Genomic DNA, 12,808 nt, shown 5'->3' with positions numbered 1-12,808 from the left:
AATTCCTGGGCTCAAAGCTGTCTTTCAAGAAGATCCAAATACAATCGAATCTCTCTGTTTTGTTGCAAGGAGACCTTGGCAGGGGCAACAAAATCAAGGGTTTAGCAACTCTATGAATTTTCAACCCCCACCAAATTGGAATCCTTGGCAACAACCTTGGTCCCAACCTCAAAATCCTTTTCAATCATGGGTACAAGGTATGCAAAATCCTTATGGGAGATTTGCTCAATTTTACCAATATCCTCCATCTTTTCAAAACCAACAAGCTCCACAACTTCCAAATCAAAATCCACAACTATCATTGCCATTTCCACAACAACAACAACAACCTTCTCAACAGAATCCAAATTCTCAACTCTTGCTTCCATTCCAACAGAAGTCAAATCAACTTCCTTCTCAGCCATTGCCAAACCCCAATAGTAAAAACCCTCAAAATGCTTACATGATGGAAGGTCAACAATTTCCTACCTATATGATTGTTCCTCTCAATGAAGTACAACTCAGATCAGGTAGAGTCCTAGATAAGCCTTCTATAAATGCTCAAAAGCAAAGCATTTTTGAGGAAGAGTCTCTTGAAACCAATAAGGGTTCTGAAACATCTCTTCAAAACCCAAACACTCAAAAAGAAAAAGAAAAAGAATTAACCCCCACAACTCCCATAGTTGAGCAACCTGCATCTTTATCCACACCTCCTTTTCCTGAAAGATTACAAATTGACAAAGGAGTGGAAAAACAAATTTGGTTGCCTAACTATAATTTTCTAGATGAATTGAAGAATGTCTGTATCAAGATTCCCTTGTTACAAGCCATTAAAGAGATTCCTATTCTAGCAAAAACAATAAAGGAGTTGAGTCTTAAAAGACCAGGAAGGAAACCAAGAGATACCAGAAGAATCCACTTGGTAGGGAAAATTGCAGATATCATGATGGGAAAAATTACTATGCAGAAATATGTAGATCCCGGTAGTCCAATTGTCAAAACACATATCAATGGGGTAGAAATACCAAATACTTTGATTGATTTAGGGGCTGCTATCAACATCATGAGTAGACAGACTATGGAACAGCTAAAACTTCCTAATCTTCTTTTTACACCTACTTTATTGCAACTTGCAGATCGATCAATTATTAAACCAGATGGTGTATTAGAAGACATTCCAGTCTCCCTAGACTCTTGGGAATATCCAGTGGATTTCATGATTTTAACTCCCAAGAGTAATCTAGGAGGACATCCTCTTATTTTAGGAAGACCTTGGCTAGCCACAGCTGATGCTTTCATAAGTTGTAGGTCTGGGGATATGTATATTTCTGATGGTAATTCGACAAAGAAGTTCAATCTGTATCCTCCAGCAAAAGCAATTACAGAAATAGGAGATAATGAGTGGGTTGATGATGAAGATACTATACAACCTGTCTTTACCATTTCTGAGATCAGTGAAAATAGTCAAATTCTGAACACATTAGAAAACTTTGAACCATCTTCAGAATATGACCACACACAATTTCAGTTGGATTCTGACATAGAGTGTCTATAATCTAGACAAATGTCTCTTTTCTCTATGGAAGAGTTTGGTAGTTCTGCCATTGAGATTTTTCCAGGAAAAACATTGAATATCAAGAAAAACTTGAAAAAATCACAACAGGAAGAGCTAACCAAAGTCTTGAAAAAACATTCTACTGCATTTGCATGGGAGTATACCGATATGAAAGGTATTGACCCGAAGACTTGCATTCATCACATTTACATTGAGGAAAACAGTAGACCAATCAGACAACCTCAAAGAAGGATGAATCCAAACCTTAGGGAGATAGTGAAAGAAGAGCTCCAAAAGTTACTTAATGTAAACTTCATTTATCCAATTTCAGATAGCCGATGGGTTTCTCCCTTGGTTATAGTACCTAAAAAAAATGGTAAATGGAGGGTTTGCATTGATTACAGGGAATTGAACAAAGCAACTTTGAAGGATCACTTTCCTTTGCCCTTTATTGATCAAGTATTAGATACTTTAGCAGGCAAAAAGTATTTCTCATTTTTGGATGGTTTTAGTGGTTACAATCAGATTCAGGTAGCACCTGAAGATCAGGACAAGACCACATTTACCTGTCCATGGGGAACTTTTGCTTACCGAGTACTTCCTTTTGGATTATGTAATGCACCCGCAACATTTCAAAGGGCAGTACTAGGAATCTTTTCTGATCTAATTCATAATAGTGTAGAGGTCTATATGGATGATTTTACAGTTTATGGTAATTCATTTGAAGAGGCATTAGAAAATTTGGAAAAAGTCCTTATAAGATGTAAAGAAACAAATCTTTCATTAAGTCATGAAAAATGTTTTATGATGTTTACTGAAGGGATTGTTTTAGGACATCATATTTCAGGAGATGGGATTAAAGTTGATAAATCAAAAGTTGAAGTCATCTCCAAGTTACCTATTCCAAATTGTCAAAAAGATGTTAGAAGTTTTCTTGGATTTACTGGATATTATAGAAGATTTATTGAAAACTTCACCAAGATAGCATCTCCGCTCTTCAAATTACTTACAAAAGACTGTGAATTCAATTGGGATCCTGACTGTCAATCTGCATTTGAAACTTTGAAAACAAGAATATCTGAAGCACCCATTTTGAGAGGGCCAAATTGGAAACTTCCTTTCCATATTTCTACAAATGCTTCAGATACAGCTCTAGGAGCTGTGTTGGGTCAAAAGGATTTAGTTCCTTATGCCATTTACTACACCAGTAAAAATTTGACTCCTACTGAGTTAAATTATACTGTGACTGAAAAAGAGTTCTTAGCCGTTGTTCATGCAATCAACAAGTTTAGACACTATATAACTGGCTATGAAACTTTTGTCCATACTGATCATTCTGCAATTAGATATCTCATGAACAAACCTGTCACTAATGGCAGAGTTACAAGATGGCTTTTACTTTTACAAGAATTCAATATTACTGTGTTAGATAGACCAGGGAAACAAAATACAGTAGCTGATTTCTTGTCTAGAATCCAAAATACTAACGAAGATTCTCCTGTAGAGGATAAGTTTCCAGATGAATATTTGTTTGCAGTAACTACTAAAACTCTTTGATATGCAGATATTGCTAACTATTTGGTTACAGGGAAGCTACCTCCACATTTATTTCCTAATGAGAAGAGGAAAATTATTCAGGAGAGTTCAAATTATTCATGGATTTCTAATGAATTGTTTAAGACAGGGCTAGATTGTGTGATCAAAAGATGTGTTCGGGAAGATGAAATGCCTGACATCCTCAGGGCATGTCATGATGAGCCATGCGGTGGGCACTTCGCTGACAAGAGGACAACTTATAAAATCCTTTCTTTAGGATATTATTGGCCTTCTCTCTTCAAAGATGCAAAACAATATGTCAGGAGGTGTGACAGCTGCCAAAGAGTTGGGAGACCAACTCTTTCAAATGAAATGCCATTACAGCCACAGGTACTCATCGAACCCTTTGAAAAATGGGCTTTAGATTTCATTGGACCTATTAATCCACCATCTAGACAAAAGAAGTATATATTGGTTTGCACTGATTATGTTACTAAATGGGTAGAAGCCAAGGCATTGCCTTCTGCCACTGAAAATTCGGTAGTTCAATTTCTTTTTGAGGATATTTTTACTCGTTTTGGTATCCCAAGAGAAATTGTGACAGATTAGGGAAGTCAATTTACATCTAACTTGATGGAGAAGCTGATGGAAGAATACAAAATCAAGCACAGAAAATCTACTCCATACCATCCGCAAGCAAATGGTCAAGTGGAATCTACAAACAAAGTTCTTGAGAGCATCATCGCCAAAACTGTTCATCTCCACAGAAGAGATTGGGCAGAAAGGCTTCCTGAAGCCTTATGGGCCTATAGAACTACATGGAGGAACACAACAGGACATTCTCCCTATGAACTTGTTTATGGGAAAGAAGTCCTGCTCCCCATTGAGTTTCAAGTCAAGACCTTCAAGATGGCAGTTCAGTTGGGGATGAATCTATCAGAAGCCCAAAAGCACAGAATGGAGCAGCTGAATGAGCTAGGTGAAATAAGACAAGATGCAATTTTAAGGACTGATCTAGTTCAGCACCAAAGAACTAAGTGGCATGACAGATATATCAAAGAGAAAAAGTTTCAAAAGGGAGATTGGGCGTTACTGTTTGATTCCAAGTTTAAAGACTTCAAAGGGAAATTTCAGACTCATTGGCTTGGACCATATGAGATTGATGAAGTCTTTAGCAATGGAGCAGTTCGAGTCAAGACCATTGATGAGTTCCAAACTCCTCTTATTGTGAATGGCCACCGATTGAAAATTTATCATAAGCCACTCTCAAAAGAGGACTTTGTCAAAATGTTTCAAGAAAATTCTGCAATAAGGCTGGTGGAGAAGAATTCTTCTCCTCCATCAGCCTAGTCTTTGTTTCTTTCAGTTGAAAAAAAAAAAAAAGAAGAAAAAAAAATAAAAAATCTTTTGTATAAGCCTGAAAACCAATCATAGATTGGCAGTCTTATACAGAAAATGTAGAGTGAAAATCAGGGACACCTGACACTCTATATTTTCCAAAAAAAATCTCTCTTCCTTTCCATCTTCACTCCACCTCACTTGTCATTTCCATCTTCACCTCCATCTCATCTTCATCTCCATTCCACTTCACTCCACTTCATTTCCATCTCATTCCACTCATTTCATTCCATTCCATCAATAAAAGTCCCTCTCAGGACTATTTCATTCAGTTAGTTCTTTTTCTAACTATCTTTGTGCAGTTAAAGGGGTGTTGTCTTAGTTTCTGCAGCTGGAAACCGTTTCCGCAGCTAGAACCAGTTTCTGCAGCTCGAAACGATTTCCGCAGCCAGCATCACTCTGTCTCTACAGCCAGCAGCACTCTGTTTTCAAAAAAAAATCACAGTCAAAGGTTAACATCATCATCACCAAAGGCAGCAAAGATATGAGGCATCTGCAAGATCAAAGAGCAATAATGGGTCAGAAGCCTTAATCAACCAATGGCAAACTTCCAAAGGTATGATCAAAATCTCTACCAAATAACAATTTAATGTCATTGTATGCATAGTTATTAGATCATGGAAATTCCACTAAATACAATGATTTGATACGGCAAGATCCATATCACTCCTCTTCCACGATGATAATCCATCCACCTCATTCCTTTCTAACGGTCCCATAATCACTATTAATTCAAACTCGAAATGGGGCTGCTCTTTCATTTATTGGCTGTATGTGGAAGAAGTGACCTACTGTACTACGGCTCTCCTCCACCATAATTTCCGCAGCCAACGTTGAGACGTGGCGTAAGCCAACCGATTCAAAAGGACTCAGCCGTTATACTGCCCATTTATCACTTCACTCCCACATGCATTTGATGCTAAACCCGTAACTGTTGCTTCCCTCGTACTCATACTATTTCCTACTCTCCATTTCCGCTGCAACCTCCATAGCTTTGCTCTAAACCTTGATTACAGTCACTGCATACGCTTTGCATTTCGATTACGGCCACTCCACTTACCTTAAGAATCCCGTAATTAGCTCGTTTTTCCCTTGAACGTCCACACGCAGTAAAATTTTCAGCCGGGGTTGAAAGCCGAGAATGGGAAAGTTACTCAGAGCTGAACCTGAGGGCCCAAAATACCTGGAGGGGTATCCGCAGATGAAGGAGTCATTGAAGAAAGCAAAGTGGCTGAAATTTATTCAAAAGTTCAGAGGTTATAATAAGGAAGTGACTAAAGCTTTTGCCAGGTCCTTTAATGGACACGTAGTGGAGGTAGGGGATTTGAAATTTACAATAACAGAGGCCACAATAGCAGCAGCAACCAGTTTACCACAAGAAGGAGACAGATGGTTTAAAAACAGAGGTCTGGATGATCAAGGATGGAAAGTCATGCTCAAAAACCCAGGTATGGATACTTCTATATTTACTAAAGGAATTCATGTGCATATAATCAAAGAAGAATGGTCTACGCTGTTATTACTTGTTCAGAAGTTTATTACATGCGAGGGTCGTTTTGGCACCATGTACATGTATCATGCAAGGATTATGATGAATTTTATGGAAGGCCATGCCCTTAATTTACCTTACTTTCTGTTAGCAAGCCTAAAGAAAATGAGCTCTACTGTTCAGAAACATGTAGGCCATATTGAATCCCACCTTTACCATCACAAGCTTATCCGAATTCTCATTGAAGATCAATTGAAAAATAATAACGATACTTGAGAAAAGTTTTTGATCAAAAATCACTTCCAAGAAGTGACTGAAGCCTCTAGAAGCAGTCCCCCAAAAATTCCCAAGACAAGTAGGAGGAAAGAAAAGATTATCACAGCCCAAGACTCTCCTACAAAAGACATTCAGGAAGAAAAAGAGGAAGCTAAAAACAAGAAACAAAAGAAGGATAAGGGCAAAGTAATCATTCAAGACACCTATCCATCCACTGAACCATCCATAGATGAAGAATCTCAAACTTTGGCAGAAAGGTTAGCACATCTTCAAGCTGCTGCCTCAGCAAAGAAACAAAAAGAAAAATGGAGTGCCCAGAAAGAGAGCACTAGTCCATATGTGAGGAGGAGCAGTGGGCTAAAAGGAAAGAAAAGTGTAACCCAAGAAAAACAATCACACTTTATTGATTTAGGTGAAGGACACCTGAAAAAGGTCCAGCTCAGCAAGACATTGAGGCAAGTCCTCCACGTCAGGAAAGTCCTTTTCAGCTGGAAAGAGAAAACAGTCCTCCTTTACCAGAATTTGAGTTCAGGCCGAGAAAAACACCTGAGGTAGATTCCACCCAGCAAGAAGCATATAACTACCTAGAGTCCTTGGAACAATCAGTTGCAGGACCAAGCACCACCTTGCCACTTGATGCATAAGTGCTGTCTTTAAAACAGGAAGTGTTTGAGCTAGAAGTCCTAAACAGGCACATTAAACAAGAAAATGAAGCATTAAAAGAGCAAAGTAAAGTGGACAAGATTGTCCATGACAATACCATGCTTCACTTAGGACTATGGCAGAAGAAGAATAGAAAGTTGAAGAAAAAGTGTAAGAAACTGAGCAGCGCATTGATTAATTTGAAGTTCAGGTGTCTAGTCAAGAAACCAAGGACCATTTTGGCATCAAGGAGAAAGAGAAGAAGGCTGGATGTTCTTGCAGAAGCATCAGAGCACATGGATTGAGGAAAAGAACTAAGTTTTGGTTGCATGAGGAAATGCAACACCTTCATAGTGGGGGTATGTAGAGCCTTGAACCTGTACCTTCCCATACACCTCTCAGCCTCCTTTTCCCACTCATTTCATCCACCAAGTTGATTAAATCATTGTATTTTAGGACTTTTTACATGGTTTTCTAACTATGCTAATGACTATTGTTTGGTTTAGAATTTTGGTTTAGAGTGCTGCGTTTCCGCAACCAACACAGGTTTCCGCAGCTGATCCAGGTTTTTGCAGCCAGCACAGGATTCCGCAGCTATTTTATTAAACGATATGTTACAGGTGTCCTCTGAGAAGATGAGCCACATGGGCAAGTTCCAGGGGTCAAGGACATGGCACGTGTCCCTCCAGATCACCCAGAACAACCATAAAAGCCCGTGGTCAACGAAGAGGCAAATACCGGTCAACAGAAGTGTTCAGCGGTGGCACGGCTCTGCGTTACTCTGTTTTTGGGCACGAGAAGCTAGGTGGCATCATCCTCAGCCACGGAGACAATCTAGAAGCACGAATCCAACAACCATACTCTCCAGATTGAATGAACACGATGATAGTTACCTAGATCCGGGGACACAGAGGATTCACGTGTTTTTAAACAGCTGGTTGAATAGCATAGATCTCGTTAGAGTAGTTTGCTTTCTCCTTATAAATAAAGCGTCCTTGAACGCTGTAGAGTTAATCGTTTTGTATGTAATTTTGAGCTCCCCACTGTACTTTACATTTGATGTTCAATACATGAGAAGACTGTTTTGCATTTAAGCGTATAACTGCTCCTTGAACCGGCTGAAGTAGGCAGAGGGCCCCTGTTTGCTGAAGCCCTGTACAGTAACCTTTAATTTCCTGCATTTCTTTTTCTTGTTTCATGTATATTAGCTGTACATATGTCTTTTAAATTGCTGCGTTTTTATTTCTTTTCAACATGTATATTAGCTGTACATAAACTTTGATTTCTGTTGATTTACATTTCTGCATTTTTATGTTCATGACTGATCAGTGCGTTATGCAGGTTTCTTAGCCAAGCCCGGGACAGTTTTCCTTCTTCTCTTTTCATAACTAGTGGCATGCGTGATCATCTTGTCTATGTTGCTGACCTTCATTGTTTTGCAGTTTTGATTTTCCTTATTGTCATTTCTTTAACTTGCATATTTACTTTCTGCTCTTAGATATCAGGTTGTTCATCTATTGATGGTTCCTTTCCCATAATCAAATAACTTTATTGGGAGCCAAAATATCACTTATTATAGCTTGATTTAGTTTGCTTTAGAATTCACATTACTTGACTTATCCATAACTGTTTCTTACATGATAAATTCAGCTGAAAGGCAAAAGGTTAAGAGAAAGTTAAAGTATTGTGACTAGTCTCTTTTATGTAGTTTCACTTAGATTTCACATTGCTTAACATTTCATGATATCTTTTCATAGAGAAGATTAAGTTGAAGAGTTGAAATAGTGTGAGATAGTTGTTCTTACTTTTAGTTGGATTTAATATAGATTTCATTTTCATTTTCATTCAGCAGCAAAGATACTGGGCCGATGTCATTAGTCCTTTATTTGATGTCTTTATTTTCCTTTAAGAGTTGATTTTATTGCAGTTGTTGTTCAAGCTTTCTTGTAGAATACTTTTTAAGTTTTGAGAAATCATTTAGAGATCATCACAATCATCCACATTTCACTTGCTTTATTACATTTCCATCACTTCACAGTAGGAAAGATACATTCGAAAACAAACTTAAAAAAGTTAAAAACGACAAAAGACTAAGAAAACGGTTACCTAAGTACATATAGTACACCTCACTTCATCAGCTTACGAGCCCCGGGTTGACATTTAAAAGTTGCAATTTAGACATCACTAAATTGGCCAAACAAGTAGTACATTGATTGAGGGCTCGGGGGTGCCCAGTTGTAGCAAGATTTTGTGCAACTGAGCCTACGGTTGGGTGGAGAGTCATCCCCAAGACTTTGTTGTAGGTAGCAGAATTTAACTAGCGTTCAACTAGCGTTCCACAGGTAAGTTATCTCTCTACCCATATATTTTTGAAATTGAAGATAACTAGTTGATAAATTGCTTGTTGATTATAAATTCGCTTGATTAAATCTAGTTAATTATGTGTTGTTATTTCGGGGCTATTACAGTTACAACATGATGTATGAGCACTTGAGTAATAATATGATCATGAAAGTGTGTGTGAAGAGAAGTTAAATCCAGTCAAGAGTAAAGCAAGGAGACAAGACAAGAATAAGTAGTACAAGCAAGATAGAGTGTGTGTGTAAAAATAGTTAGAAAGCACAATATGTAGCTTGATGAGCACATCAAAGGACTTTACCTTAGAAAAATACTTGTGATATGTTGTGAAGATGAGCACAAAGAATGGAAGCATGCTTAAGGACAAGTCAAATGGAGTTAGCGTAACACTATATATAGTACATGAAGGAGTGCATAGAACAACACAATTGTGGAGCAAACATATTGGAGAGTAAGGAAGATCATTTGAAGGAAGAAACAATGCAAAGGAAGTTGTATTGTCATGCATAAGGAGTGAAGAGACATAATGGAATATTAAAAGACAACAAGAAAGCTAAAAACATTAATAAGCAACAGAAGCAAAAGAAGGTTAATAGTCAAAAGAACAAATAGTTAGGAGAATGATTAAAATCTCATATTAAGCTAAAACCTTCACATTTATGTTATGTGTGTACAAGATTTTAACCACAATACCTTCTATGTTACATTTACAAAGCATAAAAAAGGAAAGAAATTTTATATGATATATGAGGGATGGTGATATATAAAATGCCATAGTTCTTTCAATTTAATATTAATGACTTACCATGTCAAAGATGGGGTGCCAAATTATCAATAATTAGTGACTATTAGGTTGAAAATCTCACATGATCTAAAGGGTGGAGGTATAATGGGAATGAAGGGTGCTCTCTACCATTTATCATCTTTCCTCTTGACTTCCACGTCTCATGCCACTACCAATCATCAATTATCATGATAAGAACCAAATACATAAGTGCATTAGACTATGGCAACAAATTATTTTTTTCCTCGTGCTAAAAAGTATAAGGGTTATTATTATTATGGTAAAGAAATCTATATACTAGGAGGTAACTAGGGTGGAAGATAGAAACAAAGGTGAATGACATAAAGTAATGACATATGACACCTCTAATACCACCACCATGCAAAACAATCTCATGGGCACCTTAAAAATCAAATATATTAGAGAAAATCACCACAAGTATGTTAAATTTGGTAAAAAACCTAGACAACTTCCCTCTTTGTCTAAATGAAAGGAACCAAAAAGAAACACAATTAAAAATAATTTATAAAGCATTATCTAGCAATTAACTTTGAAAACATTAAGGGTTAAATTTGATGATGCACTAATTTTCCATGTCTTTTCTCAAAAAATAATGCATGAATTTCTGTTTTATTCACTCAAAATTTGATAACATAAAAGTATTTTATTTTGACATTGTCTAACTATTATATGTTTTGGAGTTTTTGGCAAGAATTCAACTAAACAATTTTTGGTCAAATTGTGATATTTTATTGTTTAAAATGTGTTTTTGATTGCATATGTAGTTTCAACATCCTGAAATTTTTTTGGACACTCAAATTGTGGAGAGTTCACAACTCAAACTTGTGATTCCAAAAAATCCCTACTAAATTTGAAGAAAATTCAATTGGAAAATATGCCCAAAAACTTCAAAATGTATAACAGGAAAATTACAATTTTTATTTGAAAAAAAAACAATTTTTTTTATAAAAATGATATTAAATTTTAAAAAAATTTAATATTAAAAAAAATTACCAAACATTTTATAACACCAATTTGGTGTATGAGACCCCCTTGTTTGTGCGACAAGGGACCCACCTCTGTGCAGGGAGTTGACTCCTAAGTCTAAGAAGACATACATACTCTACCCCTTTTTAATTTTGAACCTGTGACTTCTTAGGAAAAACACATGTTCTTAACCATTAAGCCCAATCAAACTCTATCAATTGAATAAATTGTATCAAACTCTTAACTATTATAAAAATTAGTTGAATATATATATATATATATATATATATATATTTATATATATATTTTACGAGTAACTATATTAATAAATATTATACTAAATTTTAGGTATATAAATTCTTATACTAAATTCTTTGGAGTATATACCCAAAGTATCATTATTCACTAAAAAGATAAATAACAAAATAAATGCTCTCATTATCATTTTTTAATCAATGTGGCAAATAGATAAATTCTCATATGTCATCATTTTAAACTATGTTGTGACAGATTCACATATCTTGGTAGTGGAATTTCTTTCCCTATTAACACTTTTTATACTTTATTCTAAGTGGTTCATGATAATAGTTCGAATTAAAATTTCATATTGTAATCATGACCATTGTTCAAATCACATCCTATACCTTGGTCAACCCTAAGATTCCTATGAAGTGAACTTGATTCCACTTAGAAATTACTAGTTGTGCTTAGACCATGACATCTTTTGCATATGACCGCTCCGCTAAATTTGTTTTGTCTTTTGTGGAGCCCATAAGGGCTCTCTTACTACGTCACACGTGACCTCTTGCTTATCCACTATGATATACATTCTTTTTTTGGTCAATTGTACAGAAACGGACTAAAAAGGCAGATATAATCTGTTATGTAATAAAGATTAAAGAAACCATTATGGCTTTTCCTTCACTCGGAGGAGATCTTTTTAATGATTATGATTTTTTTTCATCACTTTATTAAAATTTAATATTATTATATAAGAACATAAATAATTTGGAGAAGATTAATTGTTGATATGATTTTATTTTTATTGTTTATGCAATTTTATAGTTTGGAGGGGATTTTTTTAATGATTACGATTTTTTTTCTATCACTTTATTAAAATTTAATATTATTATATAGGAATATAAATAATTTGGAGAAGATTAATTGTTGATATGATTTTATTTTTATTGTTTATGCAATTTTATATTTTATACTTTGATGTTCATTTTAAATATAGAGAATTATTATTATTATTATTAGAATTGGTAGTTTGAGTAGTTGTATATTTGGTGAAATAAGTCAATTTTGTTCATAATTATTATATCTATTAAGTATATCAAATTACTTCTAACGTGAATATAAAATTTTATATAACACATTTACATATTTTACCAAATAAATTATACTTTAAAAACTAAACAAAATATACATTAATTATTAAATTGATTGAAAATAAAATCTCCTTTATAATTAATGATAACGTGAATATAAAATTTTTATAATATTGTATATAACACATTTACATATTTTACCAAATAAATTATACGTTAAAAACTAAACAAAATATACATTAATTATTAAATTGATTGAAAATAAAATCTCCTTTATAATTAATGATAACGTGAATATAAAATTTTTATAATATTTTATATAACACATTTACATATTTTACCAAATAAATTATACCTTAAAAACTAAACAAAATATACATTAATTTTTAAATTGATTGAAAACAAAATCTCCTTTATAATTAATGATAAACTATGATATATTTTATAGATTATTGCATCTAGACAAACTATCT

The sequence above is a fragment of the Pinus tabuliformis genome, chromosome 1_1 (assembly GCF_031772625.1).
Source record: "Pinus tabuliformis cultivar Carrire ecotype Pingquan chromosome 1_1, CPIR1, whole genome shotgun sequence".
NCBI classification, from domain to species: Eukaryota; Viridiplantae; Streptophyta; class Pinopsida; order Pinales; family Pinaceae; genus Pinus; species Pinus tabuliformis.
Note: the sequence above shows the minus strand (reverse complement) of the source record.